At 50.0% G+C, this 24,968-nt stretch overlaps 1 long non-coding RNA gene, 1 other non-coding gene and 1 pseudogene across 3 annotated transcripts in view; 2 read left to right on the plus strand and 1 right to left on the minus strand.

The window, feature by feature from the left end:
- Positions 1 to 24,968, plus strand: part of LOC148139343 (uncharacterized) — a 67,835-nt pseudogene that overhangs the window by 24,849 nt on the left and 18,018 nt on the right. The gene's annotated exons all lie outside the window — the stretch shown is intronic.
- LOC122545617 (U1 spliceosomal RNA) lies at positions 6,280 to 6,443 on the plus strand. Its single transcript, XR_006310568.1, has one exon. It is a non-coding gene; the product is annotated as a U1 spliceosomal RNA (small nuclear RNA).
- Positions 14,979 to 19,328, minus strand: LOC148139344 (uncharacterized). Its single transcript, XR_015753717.1, has 3 exons — positions 19,088 to 19,328; positions 18,910 to 18,948; positions 14,979 to 16,584 (listed from the first exon to the last, which is right to left on the minus strand). It is a non-coding gene; the product is annotated as an uncharacterized LOC148139344 (long non-coding RNA).

Consider the following 24,968-nt stretch of genomic DNA (forward strand, 5'->3'; position numbering starts at 1 on the left):
GCAGGATGCTATTATTGTGGAAAGATAGGGCATTTTAAGCGGGAGTGTCCTGATCTACAAAGGGAAGAAAAGGCAATTCCGCTTATGAATTATGATGAAGAATAGGGGTGTCAGGGGTTCCTGCCCTCAGGGGCCCACCAGGAACCCTTGATAAACTTGAAGGTGGGACCGTGTAGGGAGGAGGTAATCTCCCTAGTAGATACGGGGCAGCACGGTCATCGCTGAATTTTAAACCAAAGAAAGTAGAAATGTTAACACGGTCAATTACTGTTTCGGGGGTGAAAGGGGAAGGATTTACTGTTCCAGTATTTGAACCTATGATGATAGAAGGTCCTAAAGGTAGGGTTACAGGGGAACTGCTGTATATCCCTGATATAGGAAGTAACTTACTGGGGAGAGACCTAATTATCCTTTTAGGACTGGAGATTGGAATTCAGGACAAAGAATTAGTTGTACAACTGGCAATATTGACAGAGGATGCAGAGAGAGAGATAGACCCTATAGTATGGACTAGAGAAGGGAATCGTGGAAAACTACAGATCCCTCCCCTTTTAATAAATTTAAAACGGAAAGGGGACGTTGTCTGTGAACGACAATATCCTATTTCCATAGAAGGTAAACGGGGACTGCAGCCAGTAATTGAGGGACTGATTAGAGATGGACTATTGGAACCATGTATGTCTCCTTATAATACCCCAATTCTACCAGTGCGGAAATCTGATGGAACTTATCGATTGGTGCAGGATTTGAGAACATTAAATCGGATAGTGCAGGTCAGGCACCCAGTGGTGCCAAACCCCTACACGTTATTAAGTAAGATCCCTCATGATTACAGATGGTTTAGTGTGATAGATTTAAAGGATGCCTTTTGGGCTTGTCCCTTGGCGGAGGAAAGATTTGGGACTATCCCCCTATGAAATCTTATTTGAATTACCTTATTTGGGAACGCAGGGAGAATTGCCAATTCCTGAAACTAAAGATTTGTTTTTAAAGAAGTATATACTGGGCTTGTCCTCCTCTTTATCTTTCCTCAGAAAACAGGGTCTATTGGCACAGACTCCACCCCTTGAATTTGCTGTTCATCCCATCTGGCCAGGAGATTGGGTCTTAATAAAATCATGGACAGAGACTAAATTGCAGCCAGACTGGGAAGGGCCGTACCAGGCTCTTTTGACTACCGAAACGGCAATAAGGACGGCGGAAAAAGGCTGGACTCATTACACTCAGATCAAAGGGCCAGTGGACCCTCCAGTTGAGGAAGAAGTCTGGACAGCCGAATCAACGCAAGACCCGCTAAAACTCAGACTAAACAGACTTTGAGTAATTGACTATACAGTGGCGACGTGAGCGCGGGATTATTTCTGTAAGATTGTATATTAAGCCTTTTTGTGTTTTAGCATAATGATCAGAATACTGGGAATGCTTAGAGTTATGATGCTAGCCCTCTTGGTATTAGGATTTTGTCACATATCATTTTCATATGTATTATTAATGGTTCCTGAGTCTGATAATCCACAAGTAATAGACACTGATGTACGTAGCTTAGTAAATTGTGGGAATGTAGCTAATCAGAGACAATACCACAACTCAGAGATACATCTTCAGTCCTATGGGGATGGCCTCGGGGATGGTACTTGGTATAATGGTCTTGTCACAATACACCGGGCCCCCTTCCGACCAGCACGCGATTGTCCCGATAAAAAGTGTAACCCCATATATTTAACGATAAGGAAAACCACATGGCACGAAGCAGTTTTGGGAGGTGGCACTTATGAGGTACAATTAAATGAAACATTTGGGATTGAAATGAAAGCAAATGGGAAGGAGTTTGTGGGCTGTTGTTTTCAAATTAGCATAGGACAGGGAAAAATGGGTAGGATTACTGGGTAATGAGATACAACCTTTCACCCCTCCCGATGATCCTAAAGTAGTAAAAATTATAGAGGTAAAGGATTTGAAACAGACCATCGAGATAGAGACTGGGTACGGGGATGCAAATGCCTGGGTTGAATGGGTAAAGTATACTGTAAAAAGTCTGAACAAAAGCAATTGCTATGCATGTGCCTCCGGTAGGCCAGTGGCCCAGGTGGTTCCCTTTCCGCTCGGGTGGAAGCGAGACAGGAAGGGCATGAAATGTATGATAGCCCTGTATCAGGATGAGACTGCATGGAATGATAGGAATTGTACCTCCCTATCTCTGATGTTCCCTCCCTTGGAGGAGAAAGATGCAAAAGTTCCCCCCACATTTTCCGCCGCAGTTGGAAATCACACGTCATGTGTGCACAGGCGAGGTACGTGTCAGTCGAGACATTTGGGGGAGCTGAAATTATGTACAGAGATTAAGAATGTTACCGAAACGGAGAAGGGAGGGAACTACTCAGCATTAAAGGTTCCCCGAGCGGATCTGTGGTGGTACTGTGGAGGAAAAATATTGAGACCCACCCTCCCTCCGGATTGGAAAGGGATATGCGCAATTGTACAATTGGCAATTTAATTTACCTTGGCATTTGAGAAGGAAAAGATAGTAGGGAAAAAGGGAAGGGGTAAGAGATTACTGTTAGATAATTCTTTTGATGACAGGATTTATCTTGATTCGGTAGGAGTCCCTAGGGGAGTACCTGAATTCAAAGCTCGTAACCAGATTGCAGCAGGCTTTGAGTCAGCTCTCTTTTGGTGGGCAACTATTAATAAAAATGTAGACTGGATAAATTACATTTTTTATAATCAACAGCGATTTATAAATTATACAAGAGAGGCGGTTAAAGGAATATCAGAACAGCTTGATGCGACAAGTAGGATGGCATGGAAAAATAGAATAGCCCTTGATATGATTTTAGCAGAGAAAGGGGGTGTATGTGTGATGTTAGGAGGAAGCTGTTGTACCTTTATTCCTAATAACACTGCGCCTGATGGTTCAATTACTCGGGCCTTACGGGGATTGACTACCTTAGCAGAGGAACTGGCTGAGAATTCAGGAGTAGACACATCTCTCACAGGGTGGCTTGAATCCTGGTTTGGAAAATGGAAGGGGGTGGTGGTTTCTATCCTTACTTCCCTGATAGTAGTAGTCGGGGTATTGGTGGCCAGTGGCTGTTGTGTCATACCCTGTATACGAGGACTCACCCAGAGGCTGATTGAAACAGCCTTGGTGAAACGAATGCCCCTGAGGGGAATCAGACAGAGGAACTTTATCAACTAAATAATAAGGAAATGAGTGAGACTAAGATGGATGAAATCTCTGAAATGATGTTTGCGAATTTTGGGAACAATGTTAAAAAAAAGGAGACAAAAATGCAGAAGATAACAGATAGTAATGAAAAGAAAAAGGGGAAATTGTGGGATATAAATGAATTAATGTTATTTCTGCAAGTATAAATTCTGATACAGAACAGGAATGAGAAAATACATATTCAGCAAAAAGAAAGCATGAGACATGAATACAGAACAATGGTGGGTATATGGGCAAACAGGAAAGCATCTGTTTCCCCTCCTCAAGACACAGGAACTAACCCTAATCAAAGAGGTCAAAGTGGCCTCTGGATGGAAATAGATGCTGATAGAAGAAAAGATATGCCTAATCAATAATCTATAATAGACTGACGTCAAACACCCTTATGGGAGTCAGAGATAAGAGTTTGTCACGGACAAGACAGGATAAACAGAAGTTGTGGGATAAGTCTTAAGGAAATGAGTGACGTAAGCGAAGCAGGGAACAGACAATGGAATAAGGAAAACATATGGTATAAATTGCGAGGGTTTTTTGGATATAGTGTGCATTCTGTAATTACCTTACTAGGTAATTAGACAAAGCACCCATCTATAGGTGTACAAATAAATGGCTGATCAGAAATAAGTCTCGGACTGAAATTATTAAAGTGAGTGAGCTTTTGTTTCTCACAGTGCACCTATAAAAGTTGGCAAGAGTATTTTCCGTCATGCCAAATTCCCTCAGCTGCCTGAGGAAGAAGAGACATTGCTGGGCCTTTGTAACCAGTGCGTTCACATGAAGAGTCCAAGAAAGCTTGTTGTGGATGACCACTCCCAGGAGCTAGACACTCTCCACTCGTACCATCTCTGTTAATGTGTAGCGGGGCATGAGTAACATCCCACCGAAAGTCAATAATGAGTTCCTTGGTTTTGCCGGCATTGAGAGCTAGGTTGTTCTCAGTGCAGCATTTTTCCACCTCCCGTCTGTGACCAATTTGTCACCATCTGAGATTCAATCGACTGTGGTGATGTGATCAGCAAATTTATAACTGGCATTAGTCTGGTATTTGGCGATGCAGCCGTGGGTATACAGTGAGTACAGTGGGGGACTGAGTACACACCCCTGGGCGGGCTCCAGTGTTGAGTGTTAGTGAGGATGAAATATTGTCCCCAGCCTTCACTGATTGTGGCCTGTGGGTCAGGAAAGTGAGGATCCAGTTGCAGGGAGTGGGGCTCAGTCTGAGAATACTAAGTTTAGTAATCAGTCTCGAGGGAATATAGTGTTGAAGGCAGAACTGTAGTCAATGAGTAGGAGTCTTACATAGCTGTTCTTGGTGTCAAGATGTTCCAGGGAGGAGTGAAGGGCAAGTGATATGGCATCTGACGTGGATCTGTTGGTCCGATAGGCAAATTAGAGTTGGTCAAAGAGTAGTGGGGAGGCTGGTGTTGATTAATGCAATGACCAACCTTTCAAAGCATTTCCTGACCACCAAAGTTCGGGCCACAGGGCGGTAGTCATTGAGACATGCTGCACGAGCCTTCTTAGGCACAGGGATAATGTTGGCCCTCTTGAAGCAGGCAGGGACAAGTGGCCTGCTGCAGGGTGAGGTTGGAGATGTCCGAGAAGACCTCTGCCAGTTGGTCTGCGCATGCCCTGAGTGCACGGCCTGGTACTCCATCTGGCCCCATCACTCTCCTTGGATTCGCACGAAGGAAAACTGATCTGACCTCTGATGCAGTGACTGTTGGGATAGGTTCATTAGGACTTGTTGGAATAGGTGTTACCTCTCCACCGAAATTCTGCTCAAAGCGGGCATAGAAGGTGTTGAGACGATCTGGGAGGGATATGTTATCGTCTGCTATCTTGTCCCTTTTTAAAGAGATTACAGGCTCTTTTGGGATTCTGAAAACAACATTGGCCAATTGAATGGCCTGCTGGGAAAACTGGATAACTGAAGTTGGATCAGGCCAGACCAACAGGTCTGCACACCCGTTACCCTGATTGATGATATGGAATAGGTTTTAATAGGACAGTGGGAACTGCGGTATGAAGGCAGGAAGCTTGCAGCATTCACTTGGATCAAGTCAGACAGATATACACAGACAGTGTGTAGTTTGCACATTCTCCCCATGTCTGTGTGGGTTTCCTCCAACAGTCCAAAGGTGTGCAGGTTAAGTGAATTGGCCGTGCTAAAATTGCCTGTAGTGTTCGGTGCATCAGAGGGGAAATGGTTCTGGGTGGATTACTCTTCCAAGTGTCTGTGTGGACTTGTTGGGCTGAAGGGCCTGTTTCCACACTGTAGGGAATCTAATCTTGTACTTCAACCATAATAACCACGTGTCATTATTAGTATAAGTAAGCAAGTAAATCCAAGACATATGAAAATAATATTTACATTTGAATCACAGGCGACTGTTTTTCGAAACAACAGAGGGTGTTGAAAATGTGGAATGTGCATCCAGAAAAGGTGGTGCTCTCAGTTTAATGTCACATCCAAACAGCGTTGAGAAATATTTCCTTGTTCCTGGCACCTTTAATCTTAACGGTGAGGTCTCCTGAAGTGATTGATTTGCATGGTGGAACACAGAGGGGGGAGATTGCAAAGCTGCAGTTTCACAAAAGAAGATTTGTTCAATTTGTAGGGATTAGAAAAAAGCGATTTCAAAATATCTTTCAAGTTTCACCAGCAAAGCTTAAAAATTGCTTTTATTCGCGTTCACCTCACATTGTAAACAGTGTTTGATAACAGATTGCTTCAAGTGTATGAGGGATTTCTGGGGCTTTGTTTTGGAGAAGAAGGAGACAGTGTGAAGGGGGCAGGGCAAGGAAGGGCGGAGCATCTCGGTTTAAGGGAGAAATGCAAATTAGTGCAACTTCTCACGTCGCCCAGTGAGTGTGGTATTCAGTGAAACACGAGTCTTTCTGGATGTTCTGTGATCCAGGTGAGAAATTGCGCTGTTGTGCAGACAGAGAACCTTAGAGAGATGCATTTCCGATTTTCAAAAACGCAGTTAGTATGAGTGTAAGAGGTATGGGCTGTTATTGGGTTTGAGCGAGTGAGAGTATTGAGCATACTTACCTGGCAGGGGAGATACCATGATCACCAAGGTGGTTCTCCCAGGACGAGGCTATCCCATTGCACTTCGGGTGTGCTGACGCCTGCGATGTCCCCAAATGCGGGATACTCGACTGCAAAATTTGTGGTAGTGGGGGACTGCGTTCGCGCTCTCCCCTGATTTACAAGCAAAAAGCAGATTTGCCAATATATGCCGCTGGCTTGTACTTCGTGCAGGCTGTTCGGCCTAAATTGCACATGCTGCACACTCTTATACACTCATACAGATCTACAGCATAGAAACAGACCCTTGGGTCCAACTCGCCCATGCCAACCTGATGCCCCAACCTAATCTAGTCCTACTTTCCAGCACCCGGCCCATATCCCTCAATCCTTCCTATTCATATACACATCCAAATGCCTTTTAAATCTTGCAATTGTGCCAGCCTCCACCACTTCCCCTGGCAGCTCATTCCATACACCTACCATCCTCTAAGTCAAAACTTTGCCCCTTAGGTCGCTTTTATATCTTTGACCCTCTCACCCTAAACCTATGCCCTCTTTGGTACTTCTTCAAAAAACTCAATCAAGTTTGTGAGATATGATTTCCCACACACAAAGCCATGTTGACTATCCCTAATCAGTCCTTGCCTTTCCAAATACATCTTTGAGTGCGAGCAGCAGCTAAGGTAAGACTGTTTGTTTTAAAATTACTTACCGGTAGTGGGCAGCGGTGTTTTTTTCTCTCTTTACAGAAAGAGCGGGAGCAGCAGGGGGAAGTGACGAAGACCAGAGGGGCAGCCGGGTAGGTTTTTTTTTCCCTTTAAAAGCGCGCAGGAGAAGAACCCGAGGCACTACAGAGGTAGTGTCTCCCACCCGCCCTCCTCCTCTAACCTAAATAATAAGACCCGTTGTGGTAAGTAGGTAAGTGCTGCATTTTGCTTGTTGTATTCTTTAGACCCAGTTTTTTTTATAAAAGGTTACTTTCAGAGGGATGGCAGTGAAGGCAGTGCAATGTTCCTCTTGCAACATGTTTGAGGTGAGGGATGCCATGGACGTCCCTGCTGATTACACTTGCAGGAAGTGCACCCATCTCCAGCTCCTCCAAGACCGTGTTAGGGAACTGGAGCTGGAGTTGGATGAACTTAGGATCATTCGGGAGGCAGAGGGGGTCATAGATCGGAGCTTTAGGGAAGTAGTAACTCCAAAGATGGCAGATAGATGGGTGACAGTGAGGGGGACTGGGAGGAAGCAGCCAGTGCAGGGACCCCCTGCGGCCGTTCCCCTCAAGAACAAGTATACCGTTTTGGGTACTTGTGGGGGGGAACGACTTACCAGGGGTAAGTAACGGGGCTCAGGCCTCTGGCACGGAGCCTGTCCCTGTTGCTCAGAAGGGAAGGGTGGAGAAGAGCAGAGCAATAGTAATTGGGGACTCGCTAGTTCGGGGCACAGATAGGCGGTTTTGTGGGAACGAGAGAGACTCACGTTTGGTATGTTGCCTCCCAGGTGCAAGGGTACGTGATGTCTCTGATCGTGTTTTCCGGGTCCTTAAGGGGGAGAGGGAGCAGCCCGAAGCCGTGGTCCACATTGGCACCAATGACATAGGTAGGAGGAGCACTGAGGATATTAGGCAGGCTTTCAGGGAGCTAGGTTGGAAGCTCAGAGTTAGAACGAACAGAGTTGTTGTCTCTGGTTTGTTACCCGTGCCACGTGATAGAGAGTCGAGGAATAGGGAGAGAGAACAGTTAAATGCGTGGCTACAGGGATGGTGCAGGAGGGAGGGATTCCGGTATTTGGATAACTGGGGTTCTTTCTGGGGAAGGTGGGACCTCTATAAACAGGATGGTCTGCACCTGAACCTGAGGGGCACCAGTATCCTTGGTGGGAGGTTTGCTAGTGCTCTTGGGGGGGGTTTAAACTAACTCTGCAGGGGCATGGGAACCCAGACTGTAGCTTTAGGGTGCAGGACCTGGAGTGTAGGGAGGTTAGGAACATGGCATCAATTTCAAAGGAGGGTGCCTGTAAACAGGAAAGTGGCTTGAAGTGTGTATACTTCAATGCAAGAAGTATACGAAATAAGGTAGGTGAACTTGCAGCGTGGGTTGGTACCTGGGACTTCGATGTTGTGGCAATTACGGAGACATGGGTAGAACAGGGACAGGATTGGCTGTTGCAGGTTCCAGGGTTTAAATGTTTTAGTAGGGTCAGAGGTGGGGGTAAAAGAGGGGGAGGTGTGGCATTGCTTGTCAAAGATAGTATTACAGCTGTGGAAAGGACGATGGATGAAGACTCGCCATCTGAGGTAGTTTGGGTTGAGGTTAGGAATAGGAAAGGTGAGCTCACCCTGTTAGGAGTTTTTTTACAGGCCTCCTAATAGTCCTAGAAACGTAGAAGAAAGGATTGCGAGGATGATTCAAGAGAAGAGTGAAAGTAATAGGGTGGTTGTTATGGGGGACTTGAACTTTCCTGATATTGATTGGGAAAGCTATAGCTCAAGTTCGTTAGATGGGTCAGTGTTTGTCCAATGTGTGCAGGAGGGTTTCCTGTCACAATATGTAGATAGGCCAACAAGAGGTGAGGCCATACTGGATTTGGTTCTGGGTAATGAACCAGGCCAGGTGTTAGAATTAGAGGTAGGTGAGCACTTTGGGGATAGTGACCACAATTCGGTGACTTTTACTCTAGTGATGGAGAGGGATAAGTGTGCACTACAAGGCAAGAGTTATAGCTGGGGGCAGGGAAATTATGATGCGGTGAGGCATGACTTAGGATGTGTGGCTTGGAAAAGTAAGCTTCAAGGCAAGGGCGTAATTGATATATGGAGCTTGTTCAAGGAGCAACTATTGAGTGTCCTTGATAAGTATGTACCTGTCAGGCAGGGAGGAAAGGGTCGTGTGAGGGAGCTGTGGTTTAATAAGGAATTGGAATCCCTTGTTAAATGGAAGAGGGCGGCCTATGTAAAGATGAGGCATGAAGGTTCAATTGGGGCGATTGAGAGTTATAAGGTAGCCAGGAAGGACCTGAAGAGAGAGCTAAGAGCAGCAAGGAGGGGACATGAAAGGTCCTTAGTTGGTAGGATTAGGGAAAACCCTAAGGCTTTCTATAGGTATGTCAGGAATAAAAGAATGACTAGGGTAGGAATAGGTCCAGTCAAGGATTGTCGTGGGAAGTTGCGTGTGGAGGCTGAAGAGATTGGGGAGACATTGAATACTGACGAAAAGTATTCATTCAATCAGGAACAGGACATTGTTGTCAATGTGAGTACTGAGTCACAATTAAGTAGAATGGATGGCTTTGAGGTATGTAGAGAAGAGGTGTTGGAAATTCTGGAAAGGGTGAAAATAGATGTCCCCTGGGCCTGATGGCATTTATCCTAGGATTCTCTGGGAAGCAAGGGAGGAGATTGCAGAGCCATTGGCCTTGATTTTTATGTCCTCGTTGTCTACAGGAGTAGTGCCAGAAGATTGGAGGCTAGCAAATGTGGTTCCCTTGTTCAAGAAGGGGAGTAGGGATAACCCTAGTAACTATAGGCCGGTGAGTCTCACTTCTGTTGTGGGCAAAATCTTAGAGAGAATTGTAAGGGATAGGATTTATGAACATCTGGATAGGAATAATGTGATCAAGGATCGTCAGCATGGTTTTGTGAAGGGCAGGTCGTGCCTCACAAACCTTATTGAATTCTTTGAGAAGGTGACTAAGGAGGTGGACGAGGGGAAAGCGGTAGATGTGGTGTATATGGATTTTAGTAAGGCGTTTGATAAGGTTCCCCATGGTAGACTACTGCAAAAAATACGGAGGTATGGCATTGAGGGTGAGTTGGAGGTTTGGATTAGGAGTTGGCTGGCTGGAAGAAGACAGAGGGTAGTAGTTGATGGCAAAGGTTCATCTTGGAGTGCCGTCACTAGCGGTGTTCCGCAAGGATCTGTTTTGGGACCATTGCTGTTTGTCATTTTTATAAATGACCTGGAGGAGGGGTTAGAAGGTTGGATGAGCAAGTTTGCGGATGATACGAAAGTCGGAGGAGTTGTAGACAGTGAGGAAGGATATGGCAGGTTACAGCGGGATATAGATAAGCTGCAGAACTGGGCAGAAAGGTGGCAAATGGAGTTCAATGTAGCTAAGTGTGAGGTGATTCACTTTGGTAAGAGTAATAAAAAGATGGGGTACTGGGCTAACGGTCGGATACTTGGTGGTGTGGATGAGCAGAGGGATCTTGGTGTCCATGTACACAGATCTTTGAAAGTTGCCACCCAGGTAAATAGTGCGGTGAAGAAGGCATATGGCGTACTGGCTTTTACTGGTAGAGGAATTGAGTTCCGGAGTACTGAGGTCATGTTGCAGTTGTATAAGACTCTGGTGCGGCCGCATCTGGAGTATTGTGTGCAGTTTTGGTCGCCATACTATAGGAAGGATGTGGAGGCACTGGAACGGGTGCAGAGGAGGTTTACCAGGATGTTGCCTGGTATGGAAGGAAGATCGTATGAGGAAAGGCTGAGGCACTTGGGGTTGTTTTCATTGGAGAAAAGAAGGTTTAGGGGTGACTTGATAGAGGTGTACAAGATGATTAGGGGTTTAGATAGGGTCGACAGTGAGAATCTTTTTCCACGTATGGAGTCAGCTATTACAAGGGGGCATAGCTTTAAATTAAGGGGGGGTAGGTATAGGACAGATGTTAGGGGTAGGTTCTTTACTCAGCGAGTCGTGAGTTCATGGAATGCCCTGCCAGTAGCAGTGGTGGACTCTCCCTCATTATGGGCATTTAAGCGGGCATTGGATAGGCATATGGAGGATAGTGGGCTAATGTAGGTTAAGTGGGCTTGGATCGGTGCAACATCGAGGGCCGAAGGGCCTGTACTGCGCTGTATTCTTCTATGTTCTATGTACATCCTGTCCTTCAGAATTCCCTCCAACAACTTGCCCACTATGGACATCAGGCTCACTGGTCTATAGTTCCCTGGCTTGTCCTTACTACCCTTTAAGAAGGGTAGTAAGGACACACGTTAGCCAACCTCCAGTCTTCCAGCACCTCACCTGTGACTATCGATGATACAAATATCTCAGCAAGAGGCCCAGCAATCACTTCCCTAGCTTCCTGCAGAGTTCTAGGGTACACCTTATCAGGTCCTGGGGTTTTATCCATCTTTATTCGTTTCAAGACATCCAGCACTTCCTCCTCAGTAATATGGACATTTTGCAAAGTGTCACCATCTATTTCGCGACTTTTTAAATCTTCCATGTCCTTTTCCACTGTAAATACTGATGCAAAATACTCGTTTAGTATCTCTACTATTTTCTGCAGCTCCACGCAAAGGCCGCCTTGCTGATCTTTGAGGGCACCCTATTCTCTCCCTAGTTATCCTTTTGGGAAAACAGTCCCAGCCTATTCAGTCTCTCCTTGTAGCTCAAATCCTCCAAACCTGGCAACATCCTTTTAAATGTATTCTGAACCATTTCAAGTTTCACAACATCCTTCCGATAGTAAGGAGACCAGAATTGGACACAATACTCCAAACTCTGCCTCACCAATGTCCTGTACAGCCGCAACATAAAATCCCAACTCCTTGCTGATCTTTGAGGGCCCCCTATTCTCTCCCTAGTTATCCTTTTGTCCTTAATGTATTTGTGTTCACAATTAAATTAGTCCCATTTGCCTGTATTTGGTCCACACTCCTCCATATCTGTCCCATCCATCGACTTGTCCGAATGTTTCTTAAATGACAAAATTGTACTCCACTCCACCAATCCCTCTGGCAGCCTGTTCCACTCCCCACCCTCTATTTGTACACCCCAGTGCAACACCGGCATTTTCAAATCATATATAGTCACAGACACCGTTTAGTTCTGTGAAATAGCACATGAAGAAATCAAGTAAACATTGGAGTGTGATGCTCTCCAACAAACACACCAAAGGAATCTCTTATTTGTACAGGCAACATCAAAGGCATCTGGATGGGTATATGAATAGGAAGGGCTTGGAGGGATGCGGGCCGGGTGCTGGCAGGTGGGACTAGATTGGTTTCGGATATCTGATCAGCATGGACAAGTTGAACCGAAGGGTCTGTTTCCATACAGTACATCTCTGTGACTCTATGACTGTATTTGATGCACCAGGAACGTCCAATAACTGAATGGACCCCCGTTTACCTTGAGCAGGTAGACCTTTGACAATGGTCTTTCCCAACTATGTCTTGCTGGCAGCTGCCTTCAAGCTTTAGTGCGTCCCTCAGCATGTAGTCCTGGACCTTGGAATGGGGAAAGGTCAACTCCTTGTTCTGGAAGACCAACAATTTTTCAGAAGACCAGAGAGCACCTTTCACCATTTGCCATGCACAAAGCCACACTGACTGTTCCAAATGGGTCTTCACCTCTCCAAATGCCTCGAGACCCTAACTCTCAGAATCCCCTCTCACAACTTAGCAACCACAGCCGTTAGGCTCACCAGTCTATTGTCTCCAATCTACGCTGTGAGTTCATTTGCCTTACCTGTCAGGCCCCTTGCTTTGAAATCAATGCAATTTCACTGAAGGCTTCCCTTGTTTCCTGCCGTGCTCTTGCCTGCCCTGATTAGTACGAGAATTACCAACACTGCCATTACTTTTTAACTTGGTTTCATTACATCTATACCGTCGTCAAGCTTCTCTTTTGTCTTCTGAATGCTTTGGGTCACCCCCTCCACCCCCCACGGACAGATTAATTTGACTCTCCTGAGCAGCTCTCACAAACCTGACATGTGGTCCCCTGAGCAGACTGTCAAAGGAATTTGGCAGAATGCCTCTTGGCCGGAACTTTGCTACAAGCACCATGATGTCGCTTGGCTGGTGGTGGGAAGGGCACTGCCCGTTCGATCCTTCATGTGTGCCCGGTTTCTATGTGCCACCGCACACTGCCTTTGAAGTGGCTGCATTGGTGAAGAGACTGTCACCCAGCTCCTGCTGGTATGTGCCTTTGCAAATAACATCTGGAGGGAGATGTAATGGTTTGGGTCGAGGTTTGTCCCCGAGCAGCTCCGTGACTCTGTGCTCTCCGGGACACACACCGAGACAAACATTGACTGCACCTGGAGGACCATCCACTCAATGACAGACGTTCTTTGGTCTGCCCGAAACTTGTTGGTCTTCCAGAGCAAGGAGTTGACCCTGACCGGGCGTTGCAGACTGGCACATCGCAAGATCCTGGACTATGCACTGAAGAACATACTAAGGCTTGGGGCAACTGCTGCCAAGACACAGTGGGGAAAGACCACTGTCGGAGGTCTCTCTGCCAAAGTGAAAATGGCGTCGCTACAGTTATCGGACCCTCTCAAATGGATGTAACTTGCTCAAGTTCACTTGAGAATGTAACTTTAAAAAAAAAAACATTTTGTGATTTATGTATGAAAGAACAGAAACCAACATAGTCATTCTAAAACATGAGAGACTTAACAAACAATTGAGGTCTTTTTCGGTATATAATTTCAGTTACATCACACTGTAAACATTTGCTCTAAATTCTGTGTCTTACAATCTTATTCTCCCCAACCACGTGATGAAGGAGCAGCGCTCTGAAAGCTAGTGCTTCCAAATGAATCTGTCATGGTGTGATTTGTAACTGACTAGGCCTTCTGTGGCAGTGAATTCCATGGATTTGCTCTGAAAGTAGGGAGTGTTGCTGAACATAAAGACCTTGGAGTGTCGGTTCACGCTTCCTTGAAAGTCAAGTCACAGATCAATTACAGAAGGCATTTTGTAAGCTTCCCTTCATTGGTTGGAGGGTTCAGTATCGGAGTTGGGATTTTATGTTGCGGCTGTACAGGACATTGGTGAGGCAGAGTTTGGAGTATTGTGTCCAATTCTGGTCTCCGTACTATCGGAAGGATGTTATGAAACTTGAAATGGTTCAGAATACATTTACAAGGATGTTGCCAGGTTTGGAGGATTTGAGCTACAGGGAGAGACTGAATAGGCTGGGACTGTTTTCCCTGGAGTGTCGGAGGCTGAGGGGTGACCTTATAGAGGTTTATAAAATCATGAGGGGAATGGATAGGATAAACAGACAAGATCTTTTCCCTCGGGTGGGTGGTCCAGAAGCAGAGGGCATACGTTCAGGGTGAGAAGTGAAAGACCTCAAAGGGAACTAAGGGACAACTTTTTCACACAGAGTGTGGTACGTGTATGGAATGAGCTGCCAGAGGAAGTGGTGGAGAAGAGCTTATGCCCGAAACGTCGATTCTCCTGCTCCTTGGATGCTGCCTGACCTGCTGCGCTTTTCCAGCAACACATTTTTCAGAGGAAGTGGTGGAGGCTGGTACAATTACAGCATTGAAAAGGCATCTGGATGGGTATATGAATAGGAAGGGTTTGGAGGGATATGGGCCAAGTGCTGGCAAATGGGCCTAGGTTAGGTTAGGATATCTGTTCGGCATGGATGAGTTGGACTGAAGGGTCTGTTTCCATGCTGTGTATCTCTATGACTCTATGTCCAGAGCTTTATAGAACCTCAGAAGTACATCTGTGCTTTTATATTCAAGTCCTAGTTGATTAATGAGGGAAGGGACGTAGATGTCATATACATGGACTTTGGTAAGGCATTTGATAAGGTTCCCTATGGTAAGCTGATGGAGAAGTTGAAGTCGCACAGGGTCCAGGCTGTTCTAGCTAGATGGATAGAGAACAGGTTGGGCAACAGCAGACAGAGAGTATTAGTGGAGGGGAACTTCTCAAAATGGAGACCTGTGACCAATGGTGTTCCACAGGGATCCGTGCTGGGATCACTGTTGCTTGTGATGTACATAAATGATTTGCAGGAACATGTGGGTTGCTTCATGAGCAAGTTTACAGATGAAACTAAGATTGGTGGAGTAGCAGATAGTGAAGGAGTCTGTCAGAGAATACCGCGGAATCCAGACAGATTGGTGAGTTGGGCAGAGAAATGGCAGATGGTGTTCACTCCGGACAAATGCGAGGTGATGGATCTTGGAAGATCAAATTCCAGAGTGAACTATAGATTAAATGGAAAAGTCCCGGGGAAAATTGATGTACAGAGAGATCTTGGTGTTCAGGTCCATTGTTCCCTGAAGGTGGCAACGTAGATCAGTAGAGTGGTCAAAAAAGCATATGGCATCCTTTCCTTCATCAGACGGGGTATTGAGTACAAGAGTTGGCAGGTCATGTGACAGTTGTTTCCGACTTTGGTTCGGCCACATTAGGAATACTACGTGCAGTTCTGGTCCCAACATTACTGAAAGAATGTGGACCATGGCTAACCATGAAGAGAGGTTAAGTAGATTAGGATTATTTTCATTGAAAAGACGGAGGTTGAGGAGGGCCCTGATTGAGGCCTAAAAAATCATGAGAAGTAGACACAGGATGGAGAGCAAGAAGCTTTTCCCCAGACTGGAGGATTCAATCACTAGGGGTCACATGTTCAAAGTGAGAGGGGCAAAGTTTAGGGGAGATATGTGTGGAAAGTTCATCAGGCAGAAGGTTGTGGGTGCCTGGAACACATTGTTAGTGGAGGTGGGAGGGGCTAGAACAACAACGTCATTGAAGATATATCCAGGTAGATACATGAATGGGGAGGGAATAAAATGACACAGAGCTTTTGAAAATAGGTGGCAGGTTTAGACAGAGAAGCTGAATCCGCAGAGGCTTAGAGGGCTGAAGGGCCTATTCGTGTAAATTTCTTTGTTATTTGTTCATCTCAAAATAAATGCCAACATTGCATTTGCCTTCCCAACTACTGACTCAACCTACAAGTTTTACCTTGAGAGAATTGTGGACTAGAACTCCCAAGTCTCTTTGCACTTCAGATTTCCAAATGTTCTCCCCATTTAGAAATAGATCATGCTTCAATTCTTCTTTGGGAGCAGGGAGAACAGCCTGAACTTCAGTTTGACCCGCTATAATCGGGGTAGTATAAACCTCTTTATCATATTCTGTAAATGCAATCTTGTGGGTGGCACGGTGGTGCAGTAGTTAGCATTGCTGCCTCACAGCGCCAGAGACCCCGGTTCGGTATCCGCCTCGAGTGACTGTCTGTGTAGAGTTTGCACATTCTCCCCATGTCTGCGTGGGCTTCCTCCGGGTGCTCCGGTTTCCCCCCACAGTTCAAAGATGTGCAGGTCAGGTGAATTGACCATGCTAGATTGCCCACAGTGTTAGGTGAAGGGGTAAATGTAGAGGAATGGGTCTGGGTGGGTTGCTGTTCAGAGGGTCGGTGTGGACTTGTTGGACTGAAGAGCCTGTTTCCACACAGTAAATAATCTAATCTAAGAGATGCCTTTTGTTTATTGATGAGAGTAAAACTCCAATGTGTAATAGCTTCTTTGATCTGCTACTGTACCCTGCATTTGTGAGAAAACACATATATGTAAAGACATTTCTATGAATAAAGCATAAATTTTAAAATTAAAAGAAATCTTGCGCTCTCAAAGCAGATTGCGAACCTCCCACAACCCCGAGGGCAGTCTCATAACACAGCAATACCAATGGCACACAAAGAACAGGTCAGACGGAGAGACACCACCAAGGACATCGCTCCCAGGACAGAAACAATGGAAGCCCCTTACTGTTTCAGAAGAGACATTCTCACCAACCTGCAAAGAGCTGGAATCTCCTGATCCCATTGATACTGTCAGGATGTTGCATTGTATCATGATTCAGGATATTCATCCGATAACTGTTTTTCAATTATCATCATTGTAACTAGATTACTCCATTTCCATCATTGTAACCAGATTACTCCATTTCCATCATTGCAACTAGATTACTCCATCAGGAAGGATGCGAGCCTGAGAGGGGTGACTATTCCTGGCAGCGGGGGCCTGCAGGTTAAGGCCTCCCTTGACATGGATGACATCGCTGTTTTCTGCTTGGATCTGCAGCACCTTCAGGTGGTCGGTCCTGACGGTGAAGGGGATCGAGGATTGGTCGGCCCAGTTCCCGAAGAGCATGGCCTCGCTCTTGCCTCAGTTTACCTTGGCCCCCGAGGCCCGTTCGAACTGGTCACAGATGCACATGAGTCTGCGCACAGACAGCGGATCCGAGCAGAAAACGGCGACGTCATCCATGTACAGGGAGGCCTTAACCTACAGGCCCCCGCTGCCAGGAATAGTCACCCCTCTCAGGCTCGCATCCTTCCTGATGGACTCGGCAAATGGCTCTATGCAGCACACAAACAAGGCAGGAGAGAGAGGGCAGCCCTGCCTGACTCCAGATCTGACTGGGAAGCTATCTGATTCCCACCCGTTCATTGAGACTGCACTGACAATGTTGGTGTAGAGCAGTCTGATCCAATTGCGGATTCCCTCACCAAAGCCCATTTTGGAGAGAACATCGCTCATACCTGTGTGTGATATCCTGTCAAAGGCTTTCTCCTGGTCCAGGCTGATCAGGCAGGTGTCCAACCCTCTGTCCTGCACGTAGGCGTTCGTATCCCTGAGGAGTGCGAGACTCTCAGCGATCTTCCTGCCCGGCACAGCACAGGTTTGGTCAGGGTGAATCACCGACCCCAGAGCAGACCTGATCCGGTTGGCGATGACCTTTGACAGAATTTTGTAATCCGCAATCAACAGTGAGATTGGTCTCCAACTTTTGAGTTCCTCCCTCTTCCCCTTCCGCTTGTAGATGAGGGTGATGATGCCTTTCCTCATGGATTCACTCATGGTACCTGCCCGAAGCATACTGACATACACCTCCAGCAGGTCCTGGCCAATCAAGTCCCACAGAACGGAATAGAGCTCGACCGGTAAGCCGTCGCTTCCGGGAGTTTTATTCTTTTCGAAGGACTCGAGGGCCTTGGTCAGCTCGTCCAGAGATAGTGGCTGGTCCAGCCTCTCCCGTGTTCTGTCGTCTAAGATCTCCGTGATAGAGGACAGGAACGACTGGGAGGCCGAGCCGTCGGTCGGCTTCGCGTCATACAGACTGGCATAGAAGGATTTACTGATCCTCGTGACGTCAGCCTGAGATGACGTTATCGAGCCATCTTCTTCCTTCAGGCTGCTGAGCACGGAGCTCTCTTTGTGCACCTTCTGGAAGAAGAAACGTGAGCACGTCTCGTCCTGCTCCACCGAGCGGACCTTGGACCGGAAGATTATCTTGGAGGCCTCCGAAGCAAAGAGCGAGGCTTGCTGGCCCTTCACCTCCTTGAGGAAGTGTAAAGCTTAGAATTGTAGCATTTATAATGACAATTCCCTGTACAGTGCACGCAACTTTAAAAACTGGAAACAGCACAAAGCCAGATGGAACCAAAGAAATCTCAACAAGGTGAGAAAATTCCCTTTCTCCCTTGGACGAGGTGGAAGGCCAGGTTACACCTGGATCAATATTACTCTACACTGATTTCACTCCCAATTCCATCAGTTTTCCAACAGGATGGTTCCATTCACATGGAAACGAGACTCCCCACACAGAATTCCAGAAACGCTAATGCTAACGGAAGCAGGAATTCTCAGAGTTCTGTACATGAGGGACAGGAAGGGGAGTCTCAGAAACAGAAAGAACAATTCCAGGGAGCTTAAGGACCAGTTCCAGGTAACAGTGACAGTAACTCACACCACTCACTCTAACTGAGTCATCTTTTCGTAAAATATCACACAGCATTTCAACCTATCCAGCATGATCCAATGTAAGAGCTGAAAACACATGCAGCAGTTTAGAAACAGATTTACCTGGTACAGGTGTGTTCGGTCCAGGTGTAGGAGCTCGCTCTAAAGAAAACATCATGTGTTTAGTACGGTGGGTGAAACAAACTACAGAAATGTTCAAATACTCTAGACTAGTCAATTAACAATGAATGTGCCATCTCAAGTCAGAGATGAAACAATAGCTGAAATATAGACCTCTCACCTGTCACAGAGAGGTTGACTTGAACAACTTTCTCCCAATGAAGTTGTTTTCTCCTCTTACTGTAAATCTCACGCTAATACACATCATGGTCTGTCTCCTTGAGGTCAGCGATAGAACTGACCAGTTGCCTTGTTCCAGTTGATCTTTGAACAGGTTTGTTCTGTTTCTGAATCGTGGGTCTTGTCTTGACAAGTCATCACTCCCATTGACAAACTTGTGTAAAAATTCATATTTGGGTGTCCTCCAGATTACCCATAAATCAGAGACTGAGCCATTCGATTTGTAGGTACAGGGCAGTACAACCTGCTCCCCAAGGAACCCAGAAACTGGGACAGGCGAGTCACCTGGAAAAGATTGGAAGTATTTGTCCAGTATTCACTGCTACTACGTTATATCCCAATCCCATACCCAGTCCTATTCACAGCTTCTAAAATTATAATCTGCACTTACAAATTACTTCAAAATAAAATTAGATACTGTGATAGGTGACAACTGAGGATTCACTGATTTGATTGTGGATTCAAATAAATAGCCACAAACTCAAAATAACCCTATCTCCAAAAGGTGCCACTCCCCACCTCCCGAAACTGATCTCATCTCCCTCCACCATTAATCTGACAAACTTGGCGCCTCTTGTCTAGATGGTGGGAAGTCAAATACAGTAATTATCCAAAGAGACTTGGGGGTTCAAGTGGATAGATATTTAAAATGGCAAGAACAGGAAATAATGAGAAGTAATGGAGCTCTAGTCTTTAAATCCAGAGGACTGGAGTACACGGATGCAGTCATTATGCTTAGACCCCACTTGGAATACTGTGAGCAGATCTGGGACCCGCACCGTAGGAAGGATAGACTGGCCTTGGAAAGAACACAAATGGTCGGTTTACAAGAATGATACCAGGACTTCAGGGGTTAAGGTATAAAGAGAGATGACACAAATTATGTCTTTTTTTCTAGAATTTCAAAAGGTTGAGGTGATGTGATTGACATCTTCAAGATATTAACATGAAAAGGCAGAGTAGGTAGAGATAAACCATTTCCACTGATTGGGGATTGTAAAATTTCTCATATGCCTGAACCCAGTGCTGAGTACTCAATCCCAATACCACTCGACCAAACTGTCCCATCCCAGTGTCACTGAGTGTTGCTCAGGGTCCAGATGCCACTGTTCCCATCCCAGGGGTTAATCTGAAGACATTAAGTGCCTTCCTTTCAGCTCCCTCTCATGATCACGGTGTGTAATGTGAGCCTACTGTGTCCCACTCCCTCAGTGGGTCCACTTGCAGCCCACACAGCACCTTAAAGCAAGAGGAATTCCTGATTCCCCCCACCCCCAGCCTTTGATCCCTGCTGAAATGTCCCAGCACTCAGCACTGACCTGAAACAGCAGCAACAACATTTAGTACCAGCACCAGCAGCAACAGCATGGGGGGGGGATAGTTTCTGGGAGCTGTGTCCCTACAACAGGAAAACACACCTCCCCCCCTCTCACTCCCTCCCTCCGCCCCCCCTCTCTCCTCCCCCCTCCACCCTCTCTCCTTCCCTCCCTGCATCCTCGTTCCCTCCCTCCCCCATCCCTCCCTCACTCCACCTTCTCCCCCTCCCTCCACCCTCTCCCCCTCCCTCCATCCACTCTCCCTCCCTTCCTCCCTCCACACTCTCCTCCTCCCTCCACCCTCTCCCCTCCCTCCCTCCACCCTCTCCCCCTCCCTCCCTCCACCCTCTCCCCCTCCCTCCCTCCACCCTCTCCCCCTCCCTCCCTCCACCCTCTCCCCCTCCCTCCCTCCACCCTCTCCTCCTCCCTCCCTCCACCCTCTCCCCCTCCTTCCCTCCACCCTCTCCCCTCCCTCCCTCCAACCTCTCCCCCTCCTTCCCTCCACCCTCTCCCCTCCCTCCCTCCACCCTCTCCCCCTCTCTCCCTCCACCCTCTCCCCCTCCCTCCCTCCACCCTCTCCCCTCCCTCCCTCCACCCTCTCCCCCTCCCTCCCTCCACCCTCTCCCCTCCCTCCCTCCACCCTCTCCCCCTCCCTCCCTCCACCCTCTCCCCCTCCCTCCCTCCACCCTCTCCCCCTCCCTCCCTCCACCCTCTCCCCCTCCCTCCCTCCACCCTCTCCCTACCTCCACCTTCTTCCCCCTCCCTCCACCTTCTTCCCCCTCCCTCCCTCCACCTTCTTCCCCCTCCCTCCCACCACCTTCTTCCCCCTCCCTCCCTCCACCTTCTTCCCCCTCCCTCCCTCCACCTTCTTCCCCCTCCCTCCCTCCACCTTCTTCCCCCTCCCTCCACCTTCTTCCCCCTCCCTCCCTCCACCATCTTCCCCCTCCCTCCCACCACCTTCTTCCCCCTCCCTCCCTCCACCTTCTTCCCCCTCCCTCCCTCCACCTTCTTCCCCCTCCCTCCCTCCACCTTCTTCCCCCTCCCACCCTCCACCTTCTTCCCCCTCCCTCCCTCCACACTCTCCCCCTCCCTCCACCCTCTCCCCCTCCCTCCCTCCACCCTCTCCCTACCTCCACCTTCTTCCCCCTCCCTCCACCTTCTTCCCCCTCCCTCCCACCACCTTCTTCCCCCTCCCTCCCTCCACCTTCTTCCCCCTCCCTCCCTCCACCTTCTTCCCCCTCCCTCCCTCCACCTTCTTCCCCCTCCCTCCACCTTCTTCCCCCTCCCTCCCTCCACCTTCTTCCCCCTCCCTCCACCTTCTTCCCCCTCCCTCCCTCCACCTTCTTCCCCCTCCCTCCCACCACCTTCTTCCCCCTCCCTCCCACCACCTTCTTCCCCCTCCCTCCCTCCACCTTCTTCCCCCTCCCTCCCTCCACCTTCTTCCCCCTCCCTCCCTCCACCTTCTTCCCCCTCCCTCCCTCCACCGTCTTCCCCCTCCCTCCCTCCACCACCGTCTTCCCCCCTCCCTCCCTCCACCCTCTCCCCCCTCCCTCCCTCCACCCTCTCCCCCCTCCCTCCCTCCACCCTCTCCCCCTCCATCCCTCCACCCTCTCACCCCCTCCCTCCACCCTCTCCCCCTACCTCCCTCCACCTTCTTCCCCCTCCCTCCCTCCACCTTCTTCCCCCTCCCTCCCTCCACCTTCTTCCCCCTCCCTCCCTCCACCTTCTTCCCCCTCCCTCCCTCCACCTTCTTCCCCCTCCCTCCCTCCACCTTCTTCCCCCTCCCTCCCTCCACCTTCTTCCCCCTCCCTCCCTCCACCTTCTTCTCCCTCCCTCCACCTTCTTCTCCCTCCCTCCACCTTCTTCTCCCTCCCTCCCTCCACCTTCTTCTCCCTCCCTCCACCGTCTTCCACCTTCTTCTCCCTCCCTCCACCGTCTTCCCCCTCCCTCCCTCCACCACCGTCTTCCCCCTCCCTCCCTCCACCACCGTCTTCCCCCTCCCTCCCTCCACCTTCTTCTCCCTCCCTCCCTCCACCTTCTTCTCCTTCCCTCCCTCCACCTTCTTCTCCCTCCCTCCACCGTCTTCCCCCCCCTCCCTCCACCACCGTCTTCCCCCTCCCTCCCTCCACCCTCTCCCCCTCCCTCCCTCCACCCTCTCCCCCTCCATCCCTCCACCCTCTCCCCCCCTCCCTCCACCTTCTTCCCCCTCCCTCCCTCCACCTTCTTCCCCCTCCCTCCCTCCAGCTTCTTCTCCCTCCCTCCCTCCACCGTCTTCCCCCTCCCTCCCTCCACCACCGTCTTCCCCCCTCCCTCCCTCCACCCTCTCCCCCCTCCCTCCCTCCACCCTCTCCCCCCTCCCTCCCTCCACCCTCTCCCCCTCCATCCCTCCACCCTCTCCCCCCTCCCTCCACCCTCTCCCCCTCCCTCCCTCCACCCTCTCCCCCCTCCCTCCACCCTCTCCCCCTCCCTCCCTCCACCTTCTTCCCCCTCCCTCCACCCTCTCCCCCTCCCTCCCTCCACCTTCTTCCCCCTCCCTCCCTCCACCTTCTTCCCCCTCCCTCCCTCCACCTTCTTCCCCCTCCCTCCCACCACCTTCTTCCCCCTCCCTCCCACCACCTTCTTCCCCCTCCCTCCCACCACCTTCTTCCCCCTCCCTCCCTCCACCTTCTTCCCCCTCCCTCCCTCCACCTTCTTCCCCCTCCCTCCCTCCACCTTCTTCCCCCTCCCTCCCTCCACCTTCTTCCCCCTCCCTCCCTCCACCTTCTTCCCCCTCCCTCCCACCACCTTCTTCCCCCTCCCTCCCACCACCTTCTTCCCCCTCCCTCCCTCCACCTTCTTCCCCCTCCCTCCCTCCACCTTCTTCCCCCTCCCTCCCTCCACCTTCTTCCCCCTCCCTCCCTCCACCTTCTTCCCCCTCCCTCCCTCCACCACCGTCTTCCCCCCTCCCTCCCTCCACCCTCTCCCCCCTCCCTCCCTCCACCCTCTCCCCCCTCCCTCCCTCCCTCCACCCTCTCCCCCCTCCCTCCCTCCACCCTCTCCCCCTCCATCCCTCCACCCTCTCACCCCCTCCCTCCACCCTCTCCCCCTACCTCCCTCCACCTTCTTCCCCCTCCCTCCCTCCACCTTCTTCCCCCTCCCTCCCTCCACCTTCTTCCCCCTCCCTCCCACCACCTTCTTCCCCCTCCCTCCCTCCACCTTCTTCCCCCTCCCTCCCTCCACCTTCTTCCCCCTCCCTCCCTCCACCTTCTTCCCCCTCCCTCCCTCCACCTTCTTCCCCCTCCCTCCCTCCACCTTCTTCCCCCTCCCTCCCTCCACCTTCTTCTCCCTCCCTCCACCTTCTTCTCCCTCCCTCCACCTTCTTCTCCCTCCCTCCCTCCACCTTCTTCTCCCTCCCTCCACCGTCTTCCACCTTCTTCTCCCTCCCTCCACCGTCTTCCCCCTCCCTCCCTCCACCACCGTCTTCCCCCTCCGTCCCTCCACCACCGTCTTCCCCCTCCCTCCCTCCACCTTCTTCTCCCTCCCTCCCAACACCTTCTTCTCCCTCCCTCCCTCCACCTTCTTCTCCCTCCCTCCACCGTCTTCCCCCCCTCCCTCCACCACCGTCTTCCCACTCCCTCCCTCCACCCTCTCCCCCCTCCCTCCCTCCACCCTCTCCCCCTCCATCCCTCCACCCTCTCCCCCTCCATCCCTCCACCTTCTTCCCCCTCCCTCCCTCCACCTTCTTCCCCCTCCCTCCCACCACCTTCTTCCCCCTCCCTCCCTCCACCTTCTTCCCCCTCCCTCCCTCCACCTTCTTCCCCCTCCCTCCCTCCACCACCGTCTTCCCCCTCCCTCCCTCCACCACCGTCTTCCCCCTCCCTCCCTCCACCACCGTCTTCCCCCTCCCTCCCTCCACCACCGTCTTCCCCCTCCCTCCCTCCACCACCGTCTTCCCCCTCCCTCCCTCCACCACCGTCTTCCCCCTCCCTCCCTCCACCACCGTCTTCCCCCTCCCTCCCTCCCCCTCCCTCCACCTTCTTCCCCCTCCCTCCACCCTCTCCCCCTCCATCCCTCCACCCTCTCCCTCCCTCCCTCCACCTTCTTCCCCCTCCCTCCCACCACCTTCTTCCCCCTCCCTCCCTCCACCTTCTTCCCCCTCCCTCCCACCACCTTCTTCCCCCTCCCTCCCTCCACCTTCTTCCCCCACCCTCCCTCCACCTTCTTCCCCCTCCCTCCCTCCACCTTCTTCCCCCTCCCTCCCTCCACCTTCTTCCCCCTCCCTCCCTCCACCTTCTTCCCCCTCCCTCCACCTTCTTCCCCCTCCCTCCCTCCACCTTCTTCCCCCTCCCTCCCACCACCTTCTTCCCCCTCCCTCCCACCACCTTCTTCCCCCTCCCTCCCTCCACCTTCTTCCCCCTCCCTCCCTCCACCTTCTTCCCCCTCCCTCACTCCACCTTCTTCCCCCTCCCTCCCTCCACCACCGTCTTCCCCACTCCCTCCCTCCACCCTCTCCCCCCTCCCTCCCTC

This window comes from Chiloscyllium plagiosum, unplaced genomic scaffold (assembly GCF_037043375.1).
Source record: "Chiloscyllium plagiosum isolate Xiang-an unplaced genomic scaffold, Cpla_swu_hap1 HiC_scaffold_38, whole genome shotgun sequence".
Taxonomy (NCBI): Eukaryota; Metazoa; Chordata; class Chondrichthyes; order Orectolobiformes; family Hemiscylliidae; genus Chiloscyllium; species Chiloscyllium plagiosum.